Below are 15542 nucleotides of genomic sequence, written 5' to 3' on the forward strand. Positions count from 1 at the left end.
CAGGAAACAACTACCCACAAACACCAGGTGGGAAAAGGCTACCTAATTATGGTTCTCAATCAGAGACAACGATAGCTGTCTCTGATTGGGAACCATACCAGGCCAAACACATAGAAATAGAAAACATAGAAGACAAAACATAGAATGCCCACCCCAACTCACGCCCCAACCAAACCAAAATAGAGACATAATGAAGGAACTAAGGTCAGGGCATGACAGTTCAAACAGTAGACACCAAACTTTTCTTCTTTGTTAAGTGCAGCATGTAGATTTGGAAACAACAACTGCTGTCCCTGTCATTCCCTTAATTCTCCAGAACGGGAAATAGACAACCCTTTTAATTAAACCCCACCGTTACAAAAAAGATTGCCGTTTTGTAACTGCAGTCGACTGGTATTTTAGACGCAGTAATTGCAATAACTGCAGTGCCATTAGTCTTACTAATGGCGCTGGAGAAGAAGGCAGACGTTTTACGTGACCCCAGCCGATTGTGTTTTCTCTTTGTTTATTTGCGCTGTTTGTAACATATTTTTTTACTTATTTTGTACGTAATGTTGCCGCTACCGTCTCTTATGACCGAAAATAACTTCTAGACATCAGGACTGCAATTACTCACCACGGACTAGCAGAATCCTTTTTTTCCTTTCACGACTCTGACGAGCCTGACGAGAAGGCTACGCGATCTGCATGAAGAGAAGGTGGAGAAAGAGGGGCCGAAGGGCGGGCTGCCTTCTGAGAATTTGATCGAATAAACCCCCACTTCCCTCCATTCTGCTAGCAAACGTGCAATCCTTGGAGAAAAAAATCAACGAGTTACACGTAAGATTAAACTACCAATGGGACATTAAAAACTGTAACATCTTATGATTCACGGAGCCGTGGCTGAACGACGACAATATCAACATACAGTTGGCTGGTTATACGATGTACCGGCAGGATAGAACAGCGACTTCTGGTAGACAAGGGGCGGCGGACTACATATTTTTGTGAATAACAGCAGGTGCATGATATCTAAGGAAGTCTCGAGCTATTGCTCGCGTGAGGTAGAGTACAGTGCCTTGCGAAAGTATTCGGCCCCCTTGAACTTTGCGACCTTTTGCCACATTTCAGGCTTCAAACATAAAGATATAAAACTGTATTTTTTTGTGAAGAATCAACAACAAGTGGGACACAATCATGAAGTGGAACGACATTTATTGGATATTTCAAACTTTTTTAACAAATCAAAAACTGAAAAATTGGGCGTGCAAAATTATTCAGCCCCCTTAAGTTAATACTTTGTAGCGCCACCTTTTGCTGCGATTACAGCTGTAAGTCGCTTGGGGTATGTCTCTATCAGTTTTGCACATCGAGAGACTGAAATTTTTTCCCATTCCTCCTTGCAAAACAGCTCGAGCTCAGTGAGGTTGGATGGAGAGCATTTGTGAACAGCAGTTTTCAGTTCTTTCCACAGATTCTCGATTGGATTCAGGTCTGGACTTTGACTTGGCCATTCTAACACCTGGATATGTTTATTTTTGAACCATTCCATTGTAGATTTTGCTTTATGTTTTGGATCATTGTCTTGTTGGAAGACAAATCTCCGTCCCAGTCTCAGGTCTTTTGCAGACTCCATCAGGTTTTCTTCCAGAATGGTCCTGTATTTGGCTCCATCCATCTTCCCATCAATTTTAACCATCTTCCCTGTCCCTGCTTAAGAAAAGCAGGCCCAAACCATGATGCTGCCACCACCATGTTTGACAGTGGGGATGGTGTGTTCAGCTGTGTTGCTTTTACGCCAAACATAACGTTTTGCATTGTTGCCAAAAAGTTCAATTTTGGTTTCATCTGACCAGAGCACCTTCTTCCACATGTTTGGTGTGTCTCCCAGGTGGCTTGTGGCAAACTTTAAACAACACTTTTTATGGATATCTTTAAAAAATGGCTTTCTTCTTGCCACTCTTCCATAAAGGCCAGATTTGTGCAATATACGACTGATTGTTGTCCTATGGACAGAGTCTCCCACCTCAGCTGTAGATCTCTGCAGTTCATCCAGAGTGATCATGGGCCTCTTGGCTGCATCTCTGATCAGTCTTCTCCTTGTATGAGCTGAAAGTTTAGAGGGACGGCCAGGTCTTGGTAGATTTGCAGTGGTCTGATACTCCTTCCATTTCAATATTATCGCTTGCACAGTGCTCCTTGGGATGTTTAAAGCTTGTGAAATATTTTTGTATCCAAATCCGGCTTTAAACTTCTTCACAACAGTATCTCGGACCTGCCTGGTGTGTTCCTTGTTCTTCATGATGCTCTCTGTGCTTTTAACGGACCTCTGAGACTATCACAGTGCAGGTGCATTTATACGGAGACTTGATTACACACAGATGGATTGTATTTATCATCATTAGTCATGTAGGTCAACATTGGATCATTCAGAGATCCTCACTGAACTTCTGGAGAGAGTTTGCTGCACTGAAAGTAAAGGGGCTGAATAATTTTGCACGCCCAATTTTTCAGTTTTTGATTTGTTAAAAAAGTTTGAAATATCCAATAAATGTTGTTCCACTTCATGATTGTGTCCCACTTGTTGTTGATTCTTCACAAAAAAATACAGTTTTATATCTTTATGTTTGAAGCCTGAAATGTGGCAAAAGGTCGCAAAGTTCAAGGGGGCCGAATACTTTCGCAAGGCACTGTATATCATGAAAAGCTGTAGACCCCACTACCTACCGAGAGAGTTTTCATCTGTGTTCTTCGTAGCTGTTTACATATCACCACAGTCAGAGGCTGGCACTAAGACAGCATTTAATGAGCTGTATTCCGCTATAAGCAAACAAGAAAACACTCACCCAGAGGTGGCACTCTTAGTAGCCAGGGAATTAAATGCAGTGAAACTTAAATCAGTTTTAACAAATTTCTATCAGCATGTTAAATGTGCAACCAGAAAAAAAAGAACTCTGCACCACCTTTACTCATAACACAGAGATGCATACAAAGCTCTACCTCGCCCTCCATTTGGCAAATCTGAGCATAATTCTATCCTCCTGATTCCTGCTTACAAAGCAAACATTAAAGCAGGAAGCACCAGTGACTAGATCAATAAAAACGTGGTCAGATGAAGCAGATGCTAAGCTACAGGAATGCTTTGCTAGCACAGACCGGAATATGTTCAAGGTTTCCTCCGATGGCAATGAGGAGTACGCCACATCAGTCATTGGCTTCATCAATAAGTGCATCAATGATGTCGTCCCCACAGTGACCCAACCAGAAGTACATACCCCAACCAGAAGCCATGGATAACAGGCAGCATCCGCCTTGAGCTAAAGGCTAGAGCTGCCGCTCCAAGGAGCAGGACTATAACCCGGAAGCTTATAAGACATCGCACTATGCCCTCTAACGAACCCTCAAACAGGCAAAGAATCAATACAGGACTAAGATCAAATCGTACTACACCGGCTCTGACGCTCGTCAGATGTGGCAGGACTTACAAACCATTATAAATTATAAAGGGAAGCACAGCCGAGTGACACGAGCATAGCAGACGAGCTAAACTACTTCTATGCTCGTTTCGAGGCAAATAACACTGAAACGTGCATGAGAGCACCAGCTGTTCCGGAAGATCACGCTCTCTGCAGCCGATATGAGTAAGACCTTTAAACAGGTCAACATTCACAAGGTCGCAGGGCCACACAGATTACCAGGACGGGTACTGCGAGCATGCGCTGACCAACTGGCAAGTGTCTTCGCAGACATTTTCAACCTCTCCCTGTCCGAGTCTGTGATACCAACACTAATGTAACCTGCCTAAATGACTACCGACCCATAGCACTCACGTCTGTAGCCATGAATAGCTTTGAAAGGCTGGTCATTGCTCACATCAACACCATCATCCCAAAAACCCTAGACCCACTCCAGTTTGCATACAGCCCCAACAGATCCACAGATGATGCAATCTCTATTGCACTCCACACTGCCCTTTCCCACCTGGACAAAAGGAACACCTATGTGAGAATGCTATTAATTGACTACAGCTCAGTATTGAACGCCATAGTTCCCTCATAGCTCATCAATAAGCTAAGGACCCTGGGACTAAACACCTCCCTCTGCAACTGGATCCTGGACTTCCCCAGGTGGTAAGGGTAGGTAGCAACACATCCGTCATGCTGATCCTCAACACAGGGGCCCCTCAGGGGTGCATTCTCAGTCCCCTCCTATACTCCTTCTTCACTCATGACTGCACGGCCAGGCATGAATCCAACACCAACATTAAATTTGCCGATGACACAACAGTGGTAGGCCTGATCACCGACAACGATGAGACAGCCTATAGGGAGGAGGTCAATACCTGGCCGTGTGGTGCCAGGACAACAACCTCTCCCTCAATGTGATCAAGACAAAGGAGATGATTGTGGACTACAGGAAAAAGAGGACCGAGCACGCCCCCATTCTCATCGACGGGGCTGCAGTAGAGCAGGTTGAGAGCTTCAAGTTTCTCAGTGTCCACATCACCAACAAACTAACATGGTCCAAGCCTACCACAACAGTTGTGAAGAGGGCATGACAAAACCTATTCCCCCTCAGGAGACTGAAAAGATTTGGCATGGATCTTCAGAACCTCAAAATGTTCTACAGCTGCACCATCGAGAGCATCCTAACTGATTGCATCACATCACTGGGGCCAAGCTTCCTGCCATCCAGGACCTCTATACCTGGCGGTGTCAAAGGAAGGCCCTACATTTTTTCACAGACTCCAGCCACCCTAGTCATAGACTGTGCTCTTAGCTACCGCACGGCAAGTGGTACCGGAGCGCCAAGTCTAGGTCCAAGAGGCTTCTAAACAGCTTATAGGCATAAGACTCCTGAACATCTAGTCAAATGGCTACCTAGACTATTTGCATTGTCGCCCCCTCCCCTCTTTACACCACTGCTACTCTCTGTTGTCATCTATGCATAGTCACTTTAATAACTCTACTTACATGTACATACTACCTCAACTAACCGGTGTCGCCGCAAATTGACTCTGTACCGGTAACCCCCTGTATATAGTCTTGCTATTGTTATTTTACTGCTGCTCTTTAATTACTTGCTATACTTTTATCTCTTATTCTTATCCGATTTTTTTTAAATGTTGGTTAGGGGCTTGTATTTGGCGCATGTGACTAATACAATTTGATTTGATTTGAGTGTACTAAGTTATACTGCACTCTAACTGCAGTAACAGTGCAAAATTACTGCAGTAAAAAAAAATTATGTTGTATGCAGTATTTGCAGCATACTGCAGTTATCATGCACTCTGACTGCAATCTGTTTTTCCAAGGGCAGGTAGATGCACACCTGAAAACAATCAAAGCAACAGACAATTAGCAACAGCATTCACAGTTCAAACTATCCAATAGAAACATCACAAATCTCTTGACTCAAATTAACCCCTTGTCTCTCAGTCCACCCTGTTAAAGCGATCTAGTTGGCTAGCCAGCTCATGTAATTACCAGAACATATCTGACACTGTTTTGAGTTTAACTGTAGCCAACTTTTATTCACCATAAGAGGAAAATGAACACATTACAAGGTAATTATTTACATATATGGTGAGCTGTTAACTTAGTGTTGTGAATGTGAAGAAATTAAAGCAGTGCATTGCATTCCGTCCAATCAAGGAATTTAGAACTTGATAATGTTGCTTGCTGTATCAGGTTACCATGACAACTGTGGCTACAACAGGGTCAAAGTTTAATCTCCTGCTCGGTTGCCGTCAAATCAATGGCAATATAAAAGGTGCATGCTGACAAGAGCGGTAAAGACTGAGCTTTTTGAAAAGGGATCATATAAACATTGCCCAATTGTTTTTCCAGGCAACATACTGTGAATCCTATGCGAAAGAAGTAATAGACACACGCACGCACACGCACACACACACGCACACACAGGCATCCCATTTCCTCCTCTCCTGCTGCTCTGCCCTTAAACCCCTTCACCCTCCATGCAGGGAGTAGACACAACACTCTTTTACTCTTTGTCATGGTAATAACACTAAGCCTAACTGTCCCCATTTTGCCTGTCAACTTACGTTTATTTAGCATTTCTTTTTTCTGTATGTACTGTCAGATTGTTGGGGTCTGTATAAGTACTCCCTTCCTCCTCCTCCTGCTCTCACACTCCTGGAACCAATTATATTATCCCACCAACTCTTTCAAATTCTGACAAGAAGGACAAGAAATATATATTCTCTACCCCAGCAAATTTCACAACTTTACTAACCTTCTCTCAAGAGGTGCTAAAAGTCTGTTGAGAATTTTGTACTTTCTTTCACATTTTTTAATCGCTCCCACTCACTCTCCCGGCTGTCTTTCATTCTTCTATGTGAAGGCCTTCTTGACAGTGTGCAGAACAGACTTCTTGTTTGTGACACCTACATATCGCAGTGTGACACATGGTGTACTAAACCACTGCAGTGTGATGCAGCCTAGAGAGTCCAGTTGTATAGTGTTAGTCCCAGCCTCTCCCCAGGCCATCCTTTGCTTTCCTCTGCAACATTGCTACAGGCTAATCCCTGGGCTTCTCTCCTGGGCTGGGAGACAGCCTAGCATCAGCAACTCTTATTTCAGCCATTTATTTCACATTCAATAACATGTTATACCACTGCATCTATTATACCTACCACTACTACTTATGCTACCTTTAGTACAACTACCACCACTTACCGAATGATGATTCCAGCCACACTTTTTACTTATGTGTAAGTGATTTTTGTATTGCAAACTGTTAGGGGGTTAGGATTTGTGTGTGGAAGTCTCACTACAGCAGGTGTGAGTAGGCTAGCAATCTTTCCTTCTCTGCTCCCATACCATTTCAAATTGCACAGTGAACAAATGATCATCACATGCATGTATGAAACTGTTCTTTCATCTCCTTCCAGCCAGATGCCTTTTTCAGCGAGGCAAGGTTTTTAATATTCCAAGTCAACATGTACTGTACAACTAATTTGCTTTGATGCAGGTTCAATTTCATAGAGATGAATGTATCTTTAATTATTTTTATTTTGCTTTCTTTCCACTTAGGGACGTTGGTCTTATTCAATTCCATTCATGTCATGGAAAAGGGGATTGTAGCACCATGGATGATTGTAGCCAATCTACACCCCCTGGTTTAAAGAGGTGAGGTCCTCTGCTAAACAACTAAATACAACTAAACAATACCAAGGTAAAACATCTTATTGTACATCAAGAGCCTGAGAATAAAAAACGAAGAAAGTGTAACAATTTATTTTCTGCTTCTCGTAGTTCACAAATGCGCAATAATCAGATAATCAATACGAGCTCCATGCTGTACTACAGACAGTGATTCAGTTTAGAGTTGCTGCCAATATAGATTTGTTTCAATCAAAACAAGACAGGGACCATGTTTACATGCACACCGATATCCTATTATTATTTGGGATACTCAAGTTTTCTGTTTTTGAGTTGACGCATTTAAACATATCCAGTTTACAATAACCTGATAAAGCTTGTATCCCGGTTATGAGAAACCCGGATTAGATGCCTGGGATATCTTCGATGGGATACTGTGGCAGGTAAACATCTTATCCTGTTTACTGTCGTTTTCCGCGGTCTGCGCAGAATCAGTTTTGCATATCATGTGTGTTGTATAATGTTTTCATCTGATTGTCAAATAAATCACTAAGCCTACATGCGCTGTTCCATCCAACATTCTAATTAATTTTTCTGATATTCTGTACTGGACCACATAGCCTACTGGGGACTTTCACCCCTAAGTTCCTGATAATAATTTCCAATATTTGGTAGGCCATATAATTTCCGACATTTAGTCAGCCAGTTCTTTGTCCACTATAGTTAGATGCAACTTCTCTTCTGTCATAACTTGTTGCCCCAGAAGAGTAAATAAGAGTAGTGCTCCCCAGAATAATGTCTTACATCAATACAATGGATGCATTAGTAATCTTTTATTTATCTTGTTATTGAACCTTTATTTAACTAGGCAAGTCAGTTAAGAACAAATTCTTATTTACAATGACGGGCTACCAAAAGGCAAAAGGCCTCCTGTGGGGACGGGGGCTGGGATTAAAAATACAAATGAATGAAATAAAAATCTAGGACAAAACACACATCATGACAAGAGAGACAACACCACACTATATAAAGAGAAACCTAAGACGACAACATAGCATGGCAGCAACACATAACAAGACAGCATGGTAGCAACACATCACGGTAGTAACACAACATGGCAACAGCAAAACATGGTAGCAGCACAAAACAGGGTACAAACATTATTGGGCACAGACGACAGCACAAAGGGCAAGAAGGTAGAGACAACAATACATCACGCAAAGCAGCCACAACTGTCAGTAAGAGTGTCCATGATTGAGTCTTTGAATGAGGAGACTGAGATAAAACTGTCCAGTTTGAGTGTTTATTGCAGCTCGTTCAAGTCGCTAGCTGCAGCGAGCTAAAAAGATGAGCGACCCAGGGATGTGTGTGCTTTGGGGACCATAACAAAATGTGACTGGCAGAACTGGCAGAACAAGGGTGACTGGCAGAACAAGGGTGTTGTATGTGGAGGATGAGGGCTGATGTAGATAGCTCAGATAGGGGGGAGTGAGGCCTAAGAGGGTTTGATAAATAAGCATCAACCAGTGTGTCTTGCGACGGGGGGACAGGTATACAGAGATGACCAGTTTACAGAGGAGTATAGATTGCAGTGATGTGTCGCATAAGGAGCATTGGTGGAAAGTCTGATGGCCGAATGGGAAAGAACATCTAGCCGCTCGAGAGCACCCTTACCTGTCGATCAATAAATTACATCTCCGTAATCTAGCATTGGTAGGATGGTTAGTTTGGCAGCTGGGGTGAAAGAGGAGCGATTACGATAGAGGAAACCAAGTCCAGATTTAACTTTAGCCTGCAGCTTTGATATGTGCTTTCCAAGTACTTGTATGAGATGACTACCTCAAGCTCTAAACCCTCAGAAGTAGTAATCACACCTGTGGGGAGAGGAGTATTCTTCTCACCAAACCACATGACCTTTGTTTTGAAGGTGTTCAGAACAAGGTTCTAGTTAATCTAATCTAGTTAACACCGGTAAAGTTGTTTGTTTTGGTTGGTGACTGGGGGAAAACGCAATAACTCCAAAACAGTGGAAGGATTGGTCCTGTGCAAAATGTCCAAATGTCATCAGTTTGAACGGTTTTAAGGAAATGAAAAGCTGAGAAAACTAAAAAAAAAGTATTCAGTTCGTCTTTTGTGCATATTTAATGTGGTTGAAATACTCTCTGCTAGCGTAAGTGTCAAAGATTACACATTACATGCGCAGTCAAATTCTCAAGAGATGCTGAAAGAAAGAAATCATATTTCTCCTGTTCCCCACTCCTGTTGTATAAATTTACTGAAAGAAATGCATAATTCCGCAGGAGTTAATATTATATTACGCTACATGCGAGAGTTTTAGGCCTACTGTCAGTGTCCATATTTCACTTACAATTCCATTTAATCCACTTAAATGAGGAATATTCTGTTTATTCATGGATACAGGGATACTCGTGAGTGGGATATCAAATTTGCATGTAAACAGCTTATCCCAAATAAGACCTTAAGAGGGTATGAGTTACTGTGCGGATGTGAATGTAGTAATGTTGCAACACTTACTGGAAGGTGTGCCCAGGGAGAAGGATAATGGTTCTAGGTTGACTAAGAGCATTGCCATAAAACTACTTTTAAATTGACTATATTTACTTTCAGAGGGTACAAACACCCATCACACCTCCTGTCCTCCCAGAGCACTCCAACCAACACAAAGGGGATCCCCTGACTTCTTCTTCTTTGGGGTTTGACAGCGGTTGGCATCCAAGATGTTGCATTACCACTGGTCTATAATATAAATCCATTACAGTTGTGATACAACAAAAAAATAATATATAACTACAATTAAAAAATCAAATCAAAAACACCCTTCCAATTAACCCTACACTCATTAAAAACCCACTACCTGATTCCACTACTTTGACCCTATCTCCTCCTGAAAATGAAAATGGCCTGGGAGGACAGACACCACCACTCAACACACCCTGTAACTCTTCTGATGTCAAATCTCATATACCCAAATACTTCTCTGGTGCCACCACAACATATATTTTCTGTTATTTACGTTCCATTTGTGCGATACAGTTGATAACCATTGCTATGAACACTAAGAAGCCAACCTTACTGAAGCATATATCACTCGATAGCCTATCCCTCTGTGCTGGCACATATCTACTATTCACAGGGATCCTCTCAGGATCCATCACCCTTTCTTTTTTTTACCCCTTTTTCTCCCCAATTTCGTGGTGTCCAAATGTTGTGGTAGCTACTATCTTGTCTCATTGCTACAACTCCCGTACGGGCTCGGGAGAGACGAAGGTTGAAAGTCATGCGTCCTCCGATACACAACACAGCGCGCATCCAACCCGGAAGCCAGCTGCACCAATGTGTCGGAGGAAACACTGTGCACCTGGCAACCTTGGCTAGCGCGCACTGCGCCCGGCCCGCCACAGGAGTCGCTGGTGCGCGATGAGACAAGGACATCCCCACCGACCAAGCCCTCCCTAACCCGGACGACGCTAGGCCAATTGTGCGTCGCCCCATGGACCTCCCGGTCGCGGCCGGTTACGACAGAGCCTGGGCGCGAACCCAGAGTCTCTGATGGCACAGCTGGCGCTGCAGTACAGCGCCCTTAAGCACTGTGCCACCCGGGAGGCCAGGATCCATCACCCTTGACCATCCTCCTCTACTTTCTTTACTGCTTCAGCAGACAACATCTTCTGCACTACTCTGACTCTTCCACCTCCACCTCACTTCTGATCCCCAGCAACATGGGCACCCCTACAGTTGACACGCACAAACTTTATCCACCAAAACTACACAATCCTCTATCCCATGCCCTCCTGCACACTTCCCTTATCTTGGAATCTCCCTCCTACAAACTACTGCAACTTGACCATAAACGTTGCACCTGAAACACTGCATTGGATTCGGCACAAAAGCTCTAACAGGATGACTGATATATCCTAATATGATTTTGTCGGGTAAAGACTGACTCAAAACTCTAAAGAACTGACAAAGACTCCTCTGTTTCATCACGCTCGCCATTGCGTCTGTGTCGCACCAAAGAGCAGGCACTACAAACACCACGAATTTTCAACTTCAAATTTTCCACCTCCACACTTAACTCTGCCCCAGAAATCACTCATTTCAATAGTGCCTTGTTCCTAAGAGCATAGCAAGAAACAGATTATGGCCCAAGTTACGTGACACGGACCGTTCACTCCCTCTGGTCAGAAGAAACACAAACAAATATCTCAAGTCCACTACAGGTTACCTTCACTGATTCAACTGCACCCAACTCCTTTCCAACCCACCCAGAAACCACAAAGGAATTCACCAAAAGGCAGGTATCCACTTTCTTGAAAAAGTGTCACTCCTACTGGACCAGATTCTTATTCATCATGTCCTTTGATGCCAGGCTTTGGTTCTGAGCTCTTTACCACACCTTCCACCTAACTTCACTTCATTTTCGCCTCCAGAACTCAGTCTGGCGCACGGCCCACTCAGTTTGCACTTGACACCAATCTTCTTCGACACCCCATCTCTATTCTTATCGCCATCTTCCTCAAATTCAAATCCAACCTTTGACCTCTTCTTCCTCTTTTTTCTCCTCCATCCCACCTCAGAAATCCACCTTTCTGTGTCCCTGTCCAAATATTCCTCTTCTCCCAACTTTGCTGGTGGCCCGGAGGGCATGAGCAGTGGCCACACACAGAAAAACAAACCCCAAACTCAACTGTGTGCTACACCCGTCGTGGTGGAATACCTTCAGAGCTCTCTTTTGGTACACAGCTCAACCGGATCCCCTGATTGAGCTGACAGCTAACCATTTTTCTAGAGGCCACGCCTTTAATTAACAATAAGGAATGCCTGTGCTAACAGTCCATGAGACTGCATTCAAGAGCTCATGCCTTTTACATGATGTATCCATTGAATTGCTAGATTCCGAGAATGCATGGTCCATTGAAGTGGTAGATTCTGAGATTGGATGGTCAGCGAGAGTTTAGGGGGAGAAATTATAGAGAAATATCCTTGTTGAGTATGAGTCTGTGTCACGGTCGTCCTCCTCTTCTTCTGAAGAGGAGAGGCGAAAAGGATCAGAGGACCAATATGCGGCGTGGTAAGTGTCCATGGTAAATCTTTAATAAAGAAAGACTGAACACTATACAAACGAGTAACAAAAACAATAAACCAAATTCGACCGTGAAGCTACAAAATGAGACCTGTGCTGAAACAAGCCATCAACATAGACAATCACCCACCAACAAACAGTGCAACCCAGGCTACCTAAGTATGATTCTCAATCAGAGACAACTAATGACACCTGCCTCTGATTGAGAACCATACTAGGCCGAAACAAAGAAATGCCCCAAAACATAGAAAAACAAACATAGACTGCCCACCCAACTCACGCCCTGACCATACTAAATAAATACAAAACAAAGGAAATAAAGGTCAGAACGTGACAGTCTGATTTAAATTCCAGCGGTTCGTTCAAAGCTGGCCTCAGCTTCTCCTGAAAAGCAGCTCTATGTAATTACTGTAACCACAGTTTAAAAAGCAATATGGCTGTCAAATATTCCCCGGGAACATGTACAATATTGGTGGAAAAAAGCAACTCTGTCTGATGCCCTGAAGTGAGCATCTTGACAGGCCTGCCCCCCCCCCCCCCTCCTGAGCAAGGTGCCCTCAGAGTGCTTGTGACAATACTTATGAAATCACCTTTTTTTTTATACACAAGTTGTAATTAAGAGCTCAAAAGAATGATACAGTGCAGCCATGGCACCCATACTAATTTTGGTGTCATCTGAATCGGCCCTGGTGGGTAAGCATCAGCAATACCCACCAGGGCTGTTCATATTCAGTTGATGGGTTTCCAAGGCACACAAAAAAACAAGGATAGACTAGTGTGTGGCATGAAAAGAGCATCATTGCTCAGGGACGTCATCGCCGGCTTCATACACGTTTAACTGTTTCATGTCAGTCCTTTTTATTTTGTCAGTTGACTTGGAGTGTTTGCGCCAATGTACTTTATCCTTAGGTGTGGAGCTTTTGTGTGGGACTCTATTGTTTACATTAGGCATAAGGAATAGACCCCCCTTTTTCATAATATCTTTAGACATGTGGCTCATTCACACGGTACTGTAAAGCAGACTAGTATATTAAGGACATGAGATGGTTGTTGTGGTAATTACTTAATAATGCTCAATGTCAGGCACTGTTAGACCAGCTAAGAGATCTCAGAGGTCTTACGGGTCTTAGATGATTGAACATCAGTAGAAGGAGACCTAGTGATGATACAGTCTGTCTGATTTGTCGTGTTGTGATTTCAGGTGAGCAAATAAGTCCTGAAGTGCATGTTTTTTGTTTTTTTTGCACATGTTAAGTGAATGTATACCACAGTAAGGGCATCAGGGAAACAAATGAGGTGTGTGTAAAAGTTTTCCAGATATAGAGAAATATACCTACTGTGTCGTATGCTAACCGAGTGCCTAGCTAGCCAACTGGCTAGATGACATATGAAATTAGCCATATGTAACAGAGAATACGGAAATGTGAATGTGTCCATATTACCAGTATTTCGCTATGTTTGTTCATGTTAGAAAGGTGTTTTGTATAAGTTTATATCCTTTAAGAGAATGAAAATGTACATATTTGAGATAGAGATTATTGGCCATCAGTGAAAGAGAGCGAGTGGTGATACAGGCAGCATGTCTAATGTGCATGTATGTCTTGTGATTTCAGAAAAGAAAAGTAAACGTTCTCATCTCCTGCACGCTTGAAAGTCGTCATTATTACATTGTGCAATACAATTGGCGAGCTAGCCAGGGAAAACATTGTGCCACGGCGTGGGTGACGCGCCTAAAAATAGAATCGGACCTCGATTGACAGAGGTCGAGCGAGCTCTGCGGGAAGAGAGGCAGCATACACAGGGGTTGTGTCTACACTTGCCACTTACATGCGACTTCTGCAATCAGAATTGAAGATCGCATTGAAAAGACGGGTGTTCAGATTTGGCTGACCACTTCAGGACGTGGTCAGGGATGCATTGTTTGTGGATTTCTCCTAAGTATGGACACAATCAGGCTACCGAAAGCCATTCACTGGGCGACGTCATCAGCACTCCTCCCACAAGTCTCCAGAAAAATTGTGTTTTGGTTTTGGGACAGAGAGGCACCTTTTCATTATAACGTTGGGGGAAATATGTTTATAGCGTGTGAAGAATGTGTTTGCTGGCCTCATAAATGCTAGCCAGCTAGCTAATATTTAGACAAATAATTATTTTGCTTGGCTAAAGTTATGCTAACCCATTTGCAAACCCTTTAGTATTGCTTACCAGCTTGCTGGCTAGCCACAGAGGTTAGCTGGCTAGTTGGCTACAGTAGTTAGCTACTGTCGTCAGATGTTGTGTTATCATATTTTGTCTATTCCACCATTTGTAGAATGCATACCGGCATTTGAATATAGTGCGGGAAAGGGAATCTGGACACACTGTGGACACGGTAGACACATTTAAATGTAGGCGTAGATGAATGGCGCGTTATAATCAGAATACTAAAGCTGCATGAACAGTCAAGTCTAGACATGGCCAGAGAGTATGGCGCTGGAACATGAGTGAGAAACTACTGCGCCTGAGTCTGGAACAGCTAAAAGAAGTGTGTGTTCATGTTAAAGTCCCAGCTGAAAGAGACAGGCAAACGTTAACTTCTCAATACTGCAGGGGGCAGTATTGAGTAGCTTGGATTAAAAGGTGCCCAGAGTAAACTGCCTGATCTCAGTCCTAAAAGCTAGGATATGCATATAAGAAGTAGATCTGGATAGAAAACACTGAAGTTTCTAAAACTGTTTGAATGATGTCTGTGAGTATAACAGAACTCATATGGCATGCAAAATCCTGAGAAAAAAATCCAACCAGGAAGTGGAAAATCTGAGGTTTGTAGTTATTCAACTCTTTGCCTATCCAAGATACAGTGGAAATTGGGTCATATTTCACGTCCTACGGCTTCCACTCGATGTCAACAGTCTTTAGATCCTTGTTTGATGCTTCTACTGTGATAGAGGGGGGAATGGGAGCTGAATGAGTCAGAGGTCTGCCAGAGTGGCATTAGCTGGTCACGCGCGCTCACGTGAGAGTTAGCTGAGTTCCATCGCATTTCTACAGACATACTTCGTTTGACATGTTTCTACGAACTGTAATATGATCTTTCGTCTGAACTTTCACCTGGACTTGCCTGCGCGTCATGAGTTTGGATTGTGTACTAAACGCGCAAACAAAACGGAGGTATTTGGACATAATTGATGGACTTTATAGAACAAATCAAACATTTATTGTCGAACTGGGATTCCTGGGAGTGCATTCTGATAAAGATCATCAAAGGTAAGTGAAGACTTATAATGCTATTTCTGACTTTGTTGACTCCACAACATGGCGGATATCTGTATGTCTTGCTTTGTTGTCTGAGCGCT

This window comes from Oncorhynchus clarkii, chromosome 20 (assembly GCF_045791955.1).
Source record: "Oncorhynchus clarkii lewisi isolate Uvic-CL-2024 chromosome 20, UVic_Ocla_1.0, whole genome shotgun sequence".
In the NCBI taxonomy this organism is placed as follows: Eukaryota; Metazoa; Chordata; class Actinopteri; order Salmoniformes; family Salmonidae; genus Oncorhynchus; species Oncorhynchus clarkii.